Source organism: Gracilinanus agilis, chromosome 5 (genome assembly GCF_016433145.1).
Source record: "Gracilinanus agilis isolate LMUSP501 chromosome 5, AgileGrace, whole genome shotgun sequence".
In the NCBI taxonomy this organism is placed as follows: domain Eukaryota; kingdom Metazoa; phylum Chordata; class Mammalia; order Didelphimorphia; family Didelphidae; genus Gracilinanus; species Gracilinanus agilis.
The window spans coordinates 283900112-283915253 of record NC_058134.1 but is presented as its reverse complement, the minus strand read 5'-3'; positions in this window follow the sequence as shown (position 1 = coordinate 283915253).

The following is a 15142-nucleotide window of genomic DNA, read 5'->3' as shown; positions in this document are numbered from 1 at the left end:
AATAAATTGTGGTACATGTTGGTGATGGAATACTATGGTGCTGTCAGAAATGAGAAGCAAGATGATTTCAGAAAAAGCTGGAGAGATCTGCACTGAGCTGATGCAGAGTGAAATGAGTGGAACTAAGAGAACATTGTTCACAGTAACAGCAATATAGTATGATGATTAACTGTAAAAAGTTGGCTACTCTCAGCAATGCAATGATCTAGGATAGTCCTGAAAGACTTATGACAAGGAATGCTATCCACCTCCAGAGACAGAACTGCTGGAGTATCATGGATGTGGATCAGAGCAGACTGTCTTTAATATCTGTGTATTTATAGTTTTATTTTGAGATTTTGATTTTGTATGAGTATGCTCTTATAACAATGACCAATGTGGAAGTGGGTTTTGCATGATAATAAAAAGAAAATTGAAAAAAAGAAAAAATTTGAAAATAAAAAAACAGTTGTCCTGTAGATGAATCTAAGTAATAAGAGTTAAACAGGCTTCCACAGCTAACAGAGATAGATAGTGTGGGACCCAGATGGTTTCTGTAAAATGCAAGGTCTAGATATCCCATCCCCGAGACTGACAGCTAGCTGGTGGAAGCTGAGTCCAAATAAGTATCTTAGGACTACAAAAGCTGGTTTCCATGTTACTCCAGTCTGCCTGTGTAGATCCACATTTTCAGTTTCTTCAAGTGATTCTGGGTCCCAAGTAAGTAGAGTCAATATCACATACCTTCATTATCCATATAGTAGGGCCACCCAGGCATATGAAGATATTAGCATGCTCATTTATATACATAATTGGGGAAAATGAAATATTTTTAAAATCATTTGTCAAAAGTATATATGTGAGTATGCATGTATAAAATTGTCTTGCATGTTCCTATTGACAGTCCATCATAAGTCATGTGCCACAACTTGTTCAGCCATTCCCCAATTAATGAGCATCCTTTTAATTTGACACTACAAAAAGAGCTGCTATAAATATTTTAGAATGTAGGGGTTATTTTCTTTTTTCCCCTAATCATCTTGAGAAATAGGCCTGATTTTTATATTGCTGAATTAATATGTTATACACTGTTTTATAACTTTTTGTGCATTTTTCCAAATTGCTCACCAAAATTGTTTGATCAGTTCACAGTTCCACCCATAGAGTATTAGTGTCCCCAATTTTCCCATATCCCCTCCAACATTGGTCATTTTTCCCTTTTATCATTTTTGCCAATTTAATAATTATGAGATGATATCTCAGAATCATTTTGATTTGCATTTCCCTAAGCAGTAATAATTTAGATCATTTTTCATATAGCTATATATATTGCTTTGATTTCTTCATCCCAAAACTGTTCATATCTTTTGGCTATTTATGTATTGGACTTTGGCTCATATTATTTTCTTTGTTTAAACCCTTACTTTCTGTCTTTGTAACAACTCTAAAACTGAAGAGCAAGGTTTAGGCGATCAGAGTTAAGTGACTTGTTTAGGGTCACAGAGCAAGGAGGTGTCAGATTTGAATGAAGGGCCTCCTATATACACTGTGCCACCTGGCTGCTCTACCTCATATTCTTCTACATTTTACAAAGTTTTCTATATATCTGAGATATGAGACCTCTGTCCAAAAAACTGTCTATAAAAATGTTTTTCCGATTTCTGCTTTCCTTCTGAGTGAGATAAAAGAGAGCACAAATTTCCCACTCACCTAAATATACAAAACTGGAGTCAGAAAGACAAGAGTAAAAGAAAAGCATTGGTTTATTCTTTTCCTTTTAAGAAAGAAGAAAGATGCCTTAATGGCAAATGGCAAATGCAAATGCCCAGCCAAATGTCATTCTGAAAATAATACTCTTCATTCTATCTGACTCATTTCTAATCTTAGCTACATTTGTTTTATTTCTACTTTTTAATTTAACACAATCAAAATTATCTGTTTTACATCTCATGACCCTCTCTATCTCTTATTTGTTCATTAATTATTCTACCCAGAAATCTGGTATGTTCCAGATCTGATTTGCTTTTGAGCTTTTTTTATATCAAAGTTATGAATTTATTTTTACCTTATCTTGGTAAATTGTATAAGATATTGATGTATAATCTAGTTTGTGCTGGACTGCTTTCCAAGTTTTTCCAACAATATTTACCATAGTGAATTCTTATCCCAAAAGTTTGGATCTTTGTTTTTGTCAAACACAAGATTACTATAACCTTTTATTACTCTTTGTTGTATGTCTACTCTATTCCACTGATCAACTATTTCTTAGCTGATACCAAATAGTTTTAATAATTACTGGTTTAAAATCTGATACTTCCTTTACTTCCCCCCCCCCCCATAATTCCTTTGATATTCTTGACCTTTTGTTCCTCCAAATGAATTTTTTTTTCTACCTCAACAAAAGTTTTTTTTGGTAATTTCATTGGACCATCATTAAATAAATAAATTAGTTTAAATAAGATTTTCAGTTTAGTTATATTAACTCTGCCCACCCATGAACACTTAATATTTCTTCTATTACTTCAATCTGACTTTATATAAAAAGCGTCTTGTAATTATGTTCATGTGGAACCTGGATTTATTTTTTTTTTATTTTTAGAAAAATTTTCCATGGTTACATAATTCATGTCCTTACTCTCCACTCCACCCACCCCATCTCTCCACCACCACCCCCCACAACAAACTCGAATTTCCACTGGTTTTTATATGTTTTTATATATATCAAGACCTATTTCCATAATTGCACTGGGGTGATATATATATCAAGACCTATTTCCATAATTGCACTGGGGTGGTCATTTAGAGTCTACATCCCAAATCATATCTGCATCAACCCATATGTTCAAGCAGTTGTTTTTCTTCTGTGTTTCTACTGCCTACAACTATGTTCCTCTGGATGTGGATAGCATCTTTCTCATAAGTCCCCCAGAATTGTCCCAGATAATGATCTGGGACATTGCTACTAGTAGAGAAGTCCATTATATTAGATTTTACCATAGTGTATCCATCTCTGTGTATAATGTTCTCCTGGTTCTGCTCCTCTCACTCTGCATCAATTCCTGGAGGTTGTTCCAGTTCACATGGAATTCCTCCAGTTTGTTATTCCTTTGAACACAATAGTATTCCATCACCAACAGATACCACAATGTGTTCAGCCATTCCGCAATTGAAGGGCATACCCTCATTTTCCAGGTTTTTGCAACCACAAAGAGTACAGCTATAAATATTTTTGTACAAGTCTGTTTCCCTATGATCTCTTTGGGGGTACAAACCCAGCAATGGTATGGCTGGATCAAAGGGCAGGCATTTAGTGCTCTTTGTGCATAGTTCCAAATTGCTATCCAGAATGGTTGGATCAATTCACAACTCCACCAGCAATGCATCAAGGTCCCAATTTTGCCACATCTCCTCCAACATTCACCACTTTCCTTTGCTGTCATTTTAGCCAATCTCCTAGGTATGAAGTGGTACCTCAGAGTTGTTTAGATTTGCATTTCTCTAATTATAAGAGATTTAGAACACTTTCTCTTGTGCTTAATTGATAGTTTTGATTTCTTTATCTGAAAACTGCCTATTCATGTCTATTGCCCATTTATCAATCCGGAAATGGCTTGATTTTTTGTACAATTGATTTAGCTCCTTATATATTTGAGTAATTAGACCTTTGTCAAAGGTTTTTTTTTTAAGATTTTTTCCCAATTTGTTGATTCCCTTCTAATTTTGGTTGCATTGGTTTTGTTTGTACAAAAACCTTTAAATTTAATGTAATCAAAATTATTTATCTTACATTTTGTAATTTTTTCTAACTCTTGTTTGGTTTTAAAATCTTTCCTTTCCCAAAGACCTGACAAGTATACTATTCTGTGTTTGCCTAATTTACTTATAGTTTCTTTCTTTATATTCATGTCCTAGATTTATTTTGGCAATTATATTCTCAGGTATTTTATTCTGCCTGTGGTTATTTTAAATGGGTTATCTCTTACTATCTCTTCTTGCAGGGCTTTGTTGCTGATACATAGAAATGCTAATGATTTATATGGGTTTACTTTATATACCCCTTCTTTGTTAAAATTATTAATATTTTAAACTAACTTTTAGTTGAATCTTTAGAATTTTCCACATATACCATAATATAATTTGAAAAAATGTTTATTGTGCCTTTGCTCATTTTAATTCCTTTAATTTATTTTTCTTCTCATTACTAACACTAGCATTTTTTATAAACATTGAAAAATATTGTTCATTTTTCATCTTTCTTTCACTGCTTCTGATCTTATTGGGAATGTTTCCAGCTTATCTCAGGAACAAATAATGCTTGCTGATAATTTTAGGTAGATTTTTTTTAAATAGGAATGCATTGTATTTTGTCAAATGCTTTTATGTCTCTATTGATACAATCATGATTGTTGTTACTTTTGTGAAGAGTGAATCAAACTTTCTTTGTCTATAAATCTGCAATTTTTAAATTAATCAGTCCAAAACTTAAACACCCCTACTTAACACTTACTTAGAGAGTTCACAAGTCACTTGCTAAAGTGGATGACAGCTCCAGAGGCCACTGACCAACCCCTGGGCAGTACTAGGCAAATTGAAAGGCTGCAATTGGTTCCCATAAAGTGGAGGAAGGGACAGGAAATGACATGGAAAAGGGACTATAAAAAGTCCTGAACTTCCTGTCCAAGGGACCTTTGGCTTCAAGCTTCGACCTTGGACCTTCAAGCTTAGACCTTGGACTTTGGTTCTTGGACTGCTTCTTGGATGACTGCTCCTGGATTTTCTCCTTTGGACTTTGGTGTTGGAGGACTTCGCCTTCGGATTTGGCCTTCGATCTTCTACTTTGAAGTTCATCTTGGGTGGGTGAGTATTTGGCCTTCATTTCTTGGCTTCTGGAGAGATTGGTTCCAGAGATTCCTGCTTTGGCTTTGGAGGAGGCTGTGTTGATGGAACTTTAGCTGAAGACATCACCAGACATGAAGAAGCCCCTGCAAGGCTGAGCCTCACTTCACAGGAGGTAGGCTAGTAGGCTTGTTAAAATCTATCTCTTCAGCAACCTTTTCCATTTTCATTCTTTCTACCTTTTTGTAAATAAAACTACTAAAAGTCATTTTTTACTTAAGTTATAATATCTTTAAATAGATGACCACAATATTGCTTTAGAATCCTCATATTTTACATAAAACCTAAATTTAATTTCTTACATTTTTGTTATTGATTTAATAAATTACATTAATAGTTTTCCTTATATTAAATCATCCTTGCATTCCTGATATAAATATTAATTGATTTACAATCTTTGTGATATCTTGTGATAGTCTCCTAGCCAATATCTTATTTATGATTTTTGCATCCATATTCATTAATGAAATGGATCCATAATTTTCACTTTCTGTTCTTGCTCTTCCTGATTTAGGTATCAGCACCACATTTGTTTCATAAAAGGGTTTGATAGGTTTCCTATTATTCCAAATAATTTATTTAATATTGAAATTAGTTGACCTTTAAACATTTGGTACAATTCACTTGTAAATTCATCTGGTCCTGATATTTTTTCTTAGGAATTTCATTTAAGGCCTATTCAATTTCTTTTTCCAAAATAAGTTTGTTTAGATATTCTATTTCCTTCTGTGTTCATCTTAGAAGTTTACATTTTTATAAATAATCTTGCATTACACTTATGTTAAATTTGTTGACATACAATTGGGCAAAATAACTCCTAATAATTGATTTGATTTCAATATCATTTAGTGATATATTCACTCTTTTTATATTTTATACTAATACTTTGGTTCCCTTCTCTTTTTAAAATCATATTAGCCTGTGGTTTATGTATTTTTGTTGCTTCTTAATAAAAACAACTCCTATTTCTATTTATTAATTCAATTATTTTCTTATATTCAGTTTTCTTAATCTCACCTTTAATTTGGGAGATTTTATATTTATTTGGGAATTTTTTGTTCTTTTTCTAATTTTTAAAATTATATTCCCAATTCATTTATTTTTTCTCTATTTTTTTAAATATTAGCATTTAAAGATATAAATGTTACTCTAATTACTGATTTTACATTATCCCATAAGTTTTAGTACATTGTCTCATTATTATCATTCTATTTCATTAAATTATTTATTTCTATGACTTGTATTTAACCCATTGATTCTTTAAGATAAAATTATTTGGTGTCTAATTTTTACTCTGTGTTTCCATGGTCCTTTATGAAATATAATTTGTATTATATCGTGATCTGAAAGGGTTGCATATAATATTTCTACCTTTATGCATTTAATTGTAAAGGTTTCTTTCCCTGATATATGGTTAATTTTTATAAAGATATGATGTGCCCCTGGAGAACAAAAATAGATTCATTTCTATTTCCATTAAATTATCTCCAGTATCTTATCATATCTAGCTTGTCAAAAAAATCTATTCATCTCCTTGACTTCTTATTAATTTTTTTAGTTAGATTTATTTAGTGCTGAGAGGGGAAGGTTGAAGTCTCCCACTATTATAGTTTTGCTATTTCCACCTGTAACTCATTTAGCTTTTCCTTTAAAAATGTGGATATTGTGGGCAGCTGAGTAGCTCAGTGGATTGAGAACCAGGCCTAGAGACAGGAGGTCCTAGGTTGAAATCTGGCATCAGACATTTCCTAGCTATGTTACCCTGGGCAAGTCACTTGACCACCCATTGTCTAGCCCTTACCACTCTTCTGCTTTGGAACCAAAACAGAGAATTGATTCCAAGACAGAAGGTATGACTTGTTTTTATTGTTTTTTTTTTAATGTGGATATCATGACATTTGGTGCATACTGTTTTGTACTGAAAGTGTTTCATTATCTATGGTGCCTTTTAACAAAATGTAGTTTCCTTGCTTATCTCTTTTAATTAAATCTTTTTTAGCTTTAAGTTTGTCAGAGATCATGATTGTTGCACCTGCTTTTTGCTCCACCTAAAGCAAAATATATTATGTTCTACCCCTTTATTTTCATTGTGTCTTTCATTTTTAAAATGTGTTTCTTGTATACAATGTATTGTTGGGCTTGGGGTTTTTATCTATTTTACTATGTGTTTCCATTTTATGGGAGAATTCAACACAATCACATTCAAAGCTACAATTACTAGCTGTGTATTTCCCTACTTTCTAATTTTCCTCACTATTTATCCTTCTCTTTCTACCTTTTCCCTCATCAGAAGTCTAATTTTCTCCTGACCACTACCTCCTTAATTTGCACCCCTTCTAAGTGTCCCTCTATTATCCTCTCCCCTTGCCCTCCTAATTCTAAGTCAGCCTGATATCTAAGGGTCCCTCCATCATCTTCCCCCTTGCCCTCCCTGTTCTTAATTTGTCCACTTTTCTAAGACTCCCTCCTTCATCTCCTTGCCTTCCTATTTTTTAATATGAACTCCCTTCTAAGAGTCCCTCCCTTGTCTTATCCCTTGGCCCTCTTTTCTCTTAATCTACACACCTTTCTATGAGTCCCTCTCTTATCCTATACTCTTACCCTCCTGTTTCTCCATAAGTTAAAAAGTCTTTTATCCTTCTGAATGTATGTGTTGTTCCATCTTTGATCTAGATCTAATAAGAATAGAGTTCTAGAATTACCAGCCCTCCATCTCCTCCTCCCCTTCACTATAATAGTGAAAAGAACCAGGAGAACAGTGTATACAGTAACAGAAATACCATATGATGAACAACTGTGAATTCCTTTAAATGCATTACCTCAGAATTTACTCCAAAGGCAGCTCTTTTTGGAGTATCACAGGCCTGAAAGTGTGCTACATCTGTATGCATCTGACCCTGAAGTAGGCTTGGTACGAATTCCCTAGCATCAGGATCCAGCTTTAAAGTTCCTTTAGTATTGTAGCTACTAGACTTTCCACTTCCCCTTCCAGCTTCCCTAGTTGGTGATAGAGAAAAGGTTGTGTCTGTGTCTGAGAATTTTGCACTTTCCTCCTCAATGGTCTGCAGGAGCTCAGCTCCCTTGTTGACACTGTCTGTTTCTAAGAGATCCCCATTAGAACTGTTATAAAGAAATGAAGTAAATCTTAATCTTTGGTTAAAAAGGAGGGATAAAAGTGATGAGGTGATATAGAGGAGGAATGATGGGGATAGCTGAGTGTAGGGAAGGGATGAATGAGGTGGTATATTGGGTGGTAAGGGAATATATGGGGGTATTCTGGAGAGGCAGCTTAAAACAGGCTAGACACTGAGGCTAGATACAGAGGATACTGGGGAGATAGACTGAACCCTTCAAGGCAAAGAAAGGTAATCTCTATAGATACAAAGAAGTTGGGCCAGTCAGAAATGTTTTAAATCTGCCTTGAGGGCTTCTCTTGTTAGTTTCTCAAGTCCCTTGAGTGAGGAGTTGAAGGGCTCCTCCCTGCCAGTCAAACCGATGGCAGGAGGAAGTCCCAGATAAGTATTTCCTGCCAAGATGGATGCCCGCAGTTCCCTCAAGAAATAAAAGAAAATAATTCCTTCCCTCTTCAGCCCTTACCTTAATCTTAGACACAATGATTCACCAGAGGGTTTGAGTAGGTAACAAAAGGGATTTATTAATATCAGGATTAATCAGAAGGAGAGAGGGGTTTAGGGTTTGTAACAGCCACTAGGGAGAAACCTGAAGTGGGGGAAGGGTCACAGGAGAGGATAGACTGAGAGAAAGCCTGCTCTCCCAGTCAGGAAGATTTGGCTGCCTTAAAGTAAAATATTTACTAGATCAATAAAATAAGGGATAGCTTGACTTAAGGATGTAGGCAAGTAGCCTACAGAAAACTAAAGCCCACAAAGTCTGATCACCAAAACCAAAACCACCCTTCCTCCCAGAGCCCAAAGGGAAATTCAGGAAAGATAAAAGGGGTATAATATGAAGAGGTCAGGGAGAGGTCCAGAGAAATCAGCTAAGTTCAAATTGCCCAGAGACAAAAGCACAGGCTAAGGCAAAGCCGAAAGCCAAAAGCAGCGCCTCATTTGGAACTTCAGCTCTCTTCAAGCCTCAGGTTCCAACTGAACTTTTGTGAACATTCTAAGACTTAACTGCCAGGGCTGTTTACAGTTAACTCTTGCAAAAGCAAAAGCTTCTGTTGCATCCTTGCATTACAGTCTGCTCATTTATCTTTTGAAAATTTGCACCTTGCAACATTTTCTGGTTGCTAAGATCTAAAGGGTTACTACTCTTATTCTAAGCTAAATTCTAACTATGCTTTTATCCCTATCTAAGTTTTGCAAAATAAGAAAAGGGTTACAATCTCCTAAACTATGCTAAGACTAATCTTAAGCTAAACTAAGACGGGTTATGGGAAAGGCATAGGAAAGGAATGGGGATTTGAGTTTTGCAAAAATTTTTGAACAGAAAGGAAAAGCAGATTAAATGCAAACATTCACAAACAGTCTTAAAGCTAACATTTGCTAAGTAAAGCAAAATAATAAATTCTATTTATGTATCTATCTAATTTCATGAACTAACAACAAAAGTATCAACTAAGAAATTTTCTGCAATCTAAGCTTCTAAATTCTAACTCACTTTCTAAAGTTAGTATATGAACGTATTAGTACACTTATGTCTATGTTAGAAACATTAGTAAGAATAAGTAAGTCTAATATTATTTGTAAGACTTTTGGTTAAACTATAGACTTAAGCTATGTACAATATTTACAAGAAAGTTTAGAAAATTCTGTCCCTGTTCTAACTTATCGGACTAACTAAGCTGTCCCTGTGTGTTAGTAAAACTTATTGCTAAGGGTTAGTAAGCAAACATTTACATATTTAAATTTTTACAATAAATGTCAGGTGATTTGAGTAGGTATCTGAACCAAAGTAAGAGGAAAACTCTATGCTAAGGCAGACAAGCTTCTCTCTTAAGTATAAGTTTATGTTTCACATGTAGATGTGAAGTTAGAAAAATGTTCTATGTGTTGTCTAGTGTGACCTATCTGTGTAATGAGGTGTTACATACTTACTCCACTGGAATTCTTCTGCAAAGTGTATGTACTGCGTGGATGGAATCTAAAGTGTTGGATGCAGTGAGAATTCTGTTGGGTGTAAGTTATGTTCTTCAAATGCATGAGTCCAACACTGCTCCAATGCTCCTCTTCACAGTGTGGTTTGTTGTCCCATACACTGATTGTGTATTCAGTGATGGATGTCTTTTGTAGTCTTCAGGTTTGCTGTCTTTTTGATGATCTGCAAAGTCAGCAAAGCCTCACTTGTGTTGTTTGATGTTATCCCACACTTGTCAACTTGCACTGGAACTGATGTTCTGGTGTGTTGACTTGTGTCGTTTGATGTACCCACACTTGTCATCTTGCACTGGAACTGATGTTCTGGTGTATTGACTTGTGTCCGGAACAAAGTACAAATGTCCATGAATAATATGCCCAAGTCTCGAGCACAAGAAACAGCACTTGACAGAGTTGTTATTGCTGGTATTATAGGAGGATTGCCTAGGCCTACTCTGGCTCCTCTGATTGCTGGACATCAGAACCATATTCTTAATTTCCTCTATCTCCTTGGACTTTTGAGCTTCTTTTAGTTGTCTCTTCAGCTCTGCAATCTCCCTATCCTTTTCTGAAGCCTTTGATTGCTTAGGCTCACTATCCCTACACTCATGGACATATGCAGCAGTCTTTCTTAGTTCTTCAATGGGCATGGTCTCCCATTGTGGACAATGCAACTTGAAATAAGCCTGGATGTGGTTTAGATTTCCCTTTACAAACTGCCTCCTGACATGCTGGATTTATCCTCAGCTGTCATGTCCCTGAAACCTAGGATAGTTTTGCCTGCCTCTAAGAGCCTGTCCAAATATAGGCTTGGGTGTTCTTCTTCCCCTTGCCTTAATTTCTCAAAGGACCCCCATTCATTTGATCGTCTTGCATGGAGCCTCACTGCTTCTGCTAAATCCTCTCTACACCATTTGAGATAAGCCATATTTACATGGGAGGAGAGTTCCAAGTCCTGGTGTTGCTAAGGCCACAAGGCAAGATTGGGGTTGCTTCTTGTCTCAGCTATAAACTTTGTCTTCTCACTAGGGGTGTATAATTCTGATAAGAGCAATTCCACATCCTCAAATGTTGGGTTGTAAAGTCTCACGGCCCATTTATATTCTTTTATAGACTTATGTGGGTTTGTGTAGAATTGAGGAAACCTCCTTTTCATTTTTATTTTTTTTAAAACCCTTACCTTTGCCCAGGGTCACACAGCTGGGAAGTGTCTGAGGTCAGATTTGAACCTAGGACCTCCCATCTCTAGGCCTGGCTCTCAATCCACTGAGCTACCCAGCTGCCCCCTGGAAACCTCCTTTTTAAGATCTCCAAATCACCCCTCTGAGAAAGATTTGTAGCCATTAATGTGTATAATGCCCGAGTCAGGTTGTACCACTGTCCTATCAGTAATGGGAAGGATAGTTACAGGAACTGCTTCAGCCCCTGCAGCCTGTTGTTTTTCAGTGTTCTTATCTGTAGCCTGTTGTTTAATATTGTCTCCCCCCTTTTTGGTGTAAGTGTATCTTCAATAATTTCTAGCAGCATGATTGTCTTTGCATATAGATCCTTTCCTTCTCTGATTTGCTTATTTATCTCAATGAGGGTCTTCATTTGCTCCACTAACTGCTCCAAAACTGGGTTTGTTATTTCTGTTTTTCCAAAGGTAAATACTAGAACTTTCCTCAATATCATCAGGGCCCCATAAAATGTTATAGCCATGGCTATCCCCGATGGCACATATGCCAGAGCATCACCCAAAGATATAGTCAACTACATGTAAGTATCATATATTTCAATCATTTGTTTGAAAAATTGGGGAATAGTTATCAGCCAAAATGTAGCACAAGCCTACCAAATCCCATATATTAGCACCCTAGAGCACCCAGTGTGACAATGGCTCTGTTGATGAAGCTGGCCATACTAATCACTTCCCACTCAGGTTCTGAAATAAAAATCCTAGGCTGCTGGCCAAAACTGTGGGAGCAGAAGTGCAGTAGAAAAGCATATGATTGATCATATGGTTCATTGGGAATATGATTGGAGATGTTGACTTTGAATGATCACTGTATTGAAAATATGAATAATACGGAAATAAGTTTTGAACAGTGATACATGTATAATCCAGTGGAACTGCTTGTCAACTTCAGGAAGGGGGAGAGAAGAGGAGAGGGAGAGAACATGAATCATGTAACCAGGGGAAAATATTCCCAAAAAAATAAAAATTTTTTTAAAAAATGATGTTTCAGTCAGACTCTGCTCCTAAGGTTCAAGTTTTTCATGCTGTTATTTCCTGAGCTCTCTGTAGACCTATGACATCTTGGTTTTTCCAGTTTTTATAATTCAGGGCCAGGCATGCACCTCTCTCCCTCTCCAATCTATAAATGGCCTCAGGGACTCCTCTCCACCCCTGAACTCTGACCAGAGCCCTGACAATGCTGTCACTGCAAGCCAGCTCTTAGTCCCAGCAGTCCATCTCACCTACCTACCCTGGAACCACAACCAGTGACTCTGCTTTCCCATGTTATAGGCAATTTACAGGTTAGAGACAGATTTAGGATAAGTAAGCAGACAGTCAAGCTGATGCCTAGCTGAGACTGAGAATATCTATCTTAGAATGTACAGAGGGGATTGTAGTGACAGTGACTTGGCTGCAGTTGGCAGAGAAGGTTTTTGCCTGGGAGTGTGGAGAATTGGCATCTAATCAACCAAGTCTCAAAGCCTGTGAACAGATCTTTGGATCTCACAAAGAAAAGATTAAATCTTCAAGCAAGCCCTAGGTTGAGTGAGTACCTGCCTGTTTGTTGGTGGGCAACAAGCAGGGAGTCTTTTACTCCCTAGTCCCATTTGTATTACTTGCTGTTCTGAAGTGTTCCTGAATCCAAACAACATCTGGAGATCATCATAGACCTGTTTTGTAAGATTCCCAAAAGCCCCTGTCTCACTCCAGCTCAGCCAGTGCGGGATGGCTGTTAGGTAGCCACTATTCTTTGGCAGTTGGTGACAAATCTGAAAAGTTAGAAATCCTTTCCCTCCAACCCTAAACTTAGAAAACCATTAAGCTAATATTTTTATAAAAATTTCCTTGTTATTCTCTCCCCCAGCCACCAAGAACCCAAAGAGATTTTAACTGTTTCCCTGGTTTTTTGTGAATGTCAGTTACTGGTTGTTTACCCCAGTCAAGATACTTTTTGTTTCTACTCCCTGTACCTCTAGTGTTTCTCATTCATTCCCCATTCCCCTGAGTTTCAGTTGTTTACTGTGATGTTTTTCCCCAGTGTGCAGGGTCCCTGTGGTGTTTTCCTTCGGTCACTCAGGAGTGATCAAAGTAATCATTGCCCGCCTTTCTTAGCAACCAAACTCATTGTGCTTAGTCCTCATTCCTCATCTGAAACCATAGCCTGAGTCAGCATCTTGTCTAGACTTATGCCCCACAATCTTCCACAGACCAACTGCCCAACAGCCTCAGAATCCCTGAGTTCAAGGCTCCCAGTTTGAATCTCTGACATACACTGCAGTCCCTAGAGCTTCTTTTTTTGTTAATTCCAGGGTATTTGTCCAGAGATATTTGCACTTCAATCAGGCCAGATCACCACTCAAACTATGGATTCAACCCCTCAAAATTCTAAATTTAATTTAAATACTTTTAATACATAACACATTAAATACATTTAAATACTTTATTGTCTTGGTTAACTGCTCTCTATATTCTGAAATTTCATCATGTTGGTTGGAGGAGACCTAATTGAACAACCATCCCAAGCTCAATCCCCTCCTGACAGAATGCCCACAATATAATATGTGTTATGGTACTGTATGTTTATAGACAGGTGTAGAAACAGTGACAGATCACCTTTCTCATAACAACTCTCTAAGTCAAGCAGGACAAGTATTATTATTGACATAACAATTATCCAGAGTGTTTTAATAGAAATTAATGTTGAATATTGTTTTAAAGTTTTTCACTTATATTAATAAAATTATGTCCTTTTTTTAGTTTTGTTATTCACACTGTGTTTATATTATATTGAATTATTCATGTCTTCTCAATATAAATACAACCTGGACATAGTATATAATCTTTTTCATCTTTGCTATAGCATCATTACTGGTATTCTACTTAGTATTTTGGAATTGATATTCATCAGGGATAGTGATCCAGTGTTTTCTTTTTCTTTTCTTTCTTCCTGGTTTAAAAATCAAGACTACATTTGTATCATAAGAAAAGGCTGGTAGAATGCTTTTCCTATTTTTGTAAACTGTTTATATCATATTATAATAAATTGTTCTTTCAATATTTGACAAATACACATGTGAATCCATGTTATCCTAGGGTTTTTTGTCTTTGGAGTTCATTTATGGCTAATTTACTTTCTTTTTCTAAATTGGATCATATTCATTCTCTACTTCTTATCTACTTATCTAATCAATTTGAACCATTTGTATTTTTCTACAAGTGCATCAAGTAGTTTATGATAAATTCTTTTATTTCATCTCGACTTCTTCTCAGTTCTCTTTTTCCATTTTGGATACACATTTAATCAGCTATTTTGCTTATTATGGCAGTTCCAGGCTTATTTTGTCTGTTCTATTGTTATTCGTGATGCTTTGATTTCAAAAATTTTAACATCTTTGATTTTTCAATATTTCTAATTTGGTGTGTCCTTGAAAATTTTTGATTTGTTGCTTTTCTTAATATGTTAGAGGCATGACCAATTCATTATTCCATTCTTTTAGACTTTTAATTTAATTATTGTTATGTTTGTAATAACAGGGACATTGGGAAGCTGATGGTCTGGCCAGGGCCAGGTGCCTGCAAGACACACTTCTCCCCCACAGACAGATTTGAGTGATTAGGGAAGGGGTAAGGTACTCCTTGCTCTCAAACCCCTCCCCCCAGCAGTTGGTTTTCAGTTGAAAATGGAGACAGGGCAGTGTGTCTTCAAGCAAGATTCAGCAAAGGCAAACCTTTAATGATGTTCCCTTTCTCAAACTTATATTCCCCACAGGTCTGATTGAGCGACAAAGGAGAAGCTTGATCTCTTGATGTTAAGGACTGAGAAGGATCTGACTTCTTAGACTGGCAACTGACAGGAACCAAGCTTAATGGCTGTGTGAGTATACCCAAAATAATACCCAGGCACTGCTACTAAAGATAAAGCTTATGTTTATAAAAGAAGGAAGGGGAA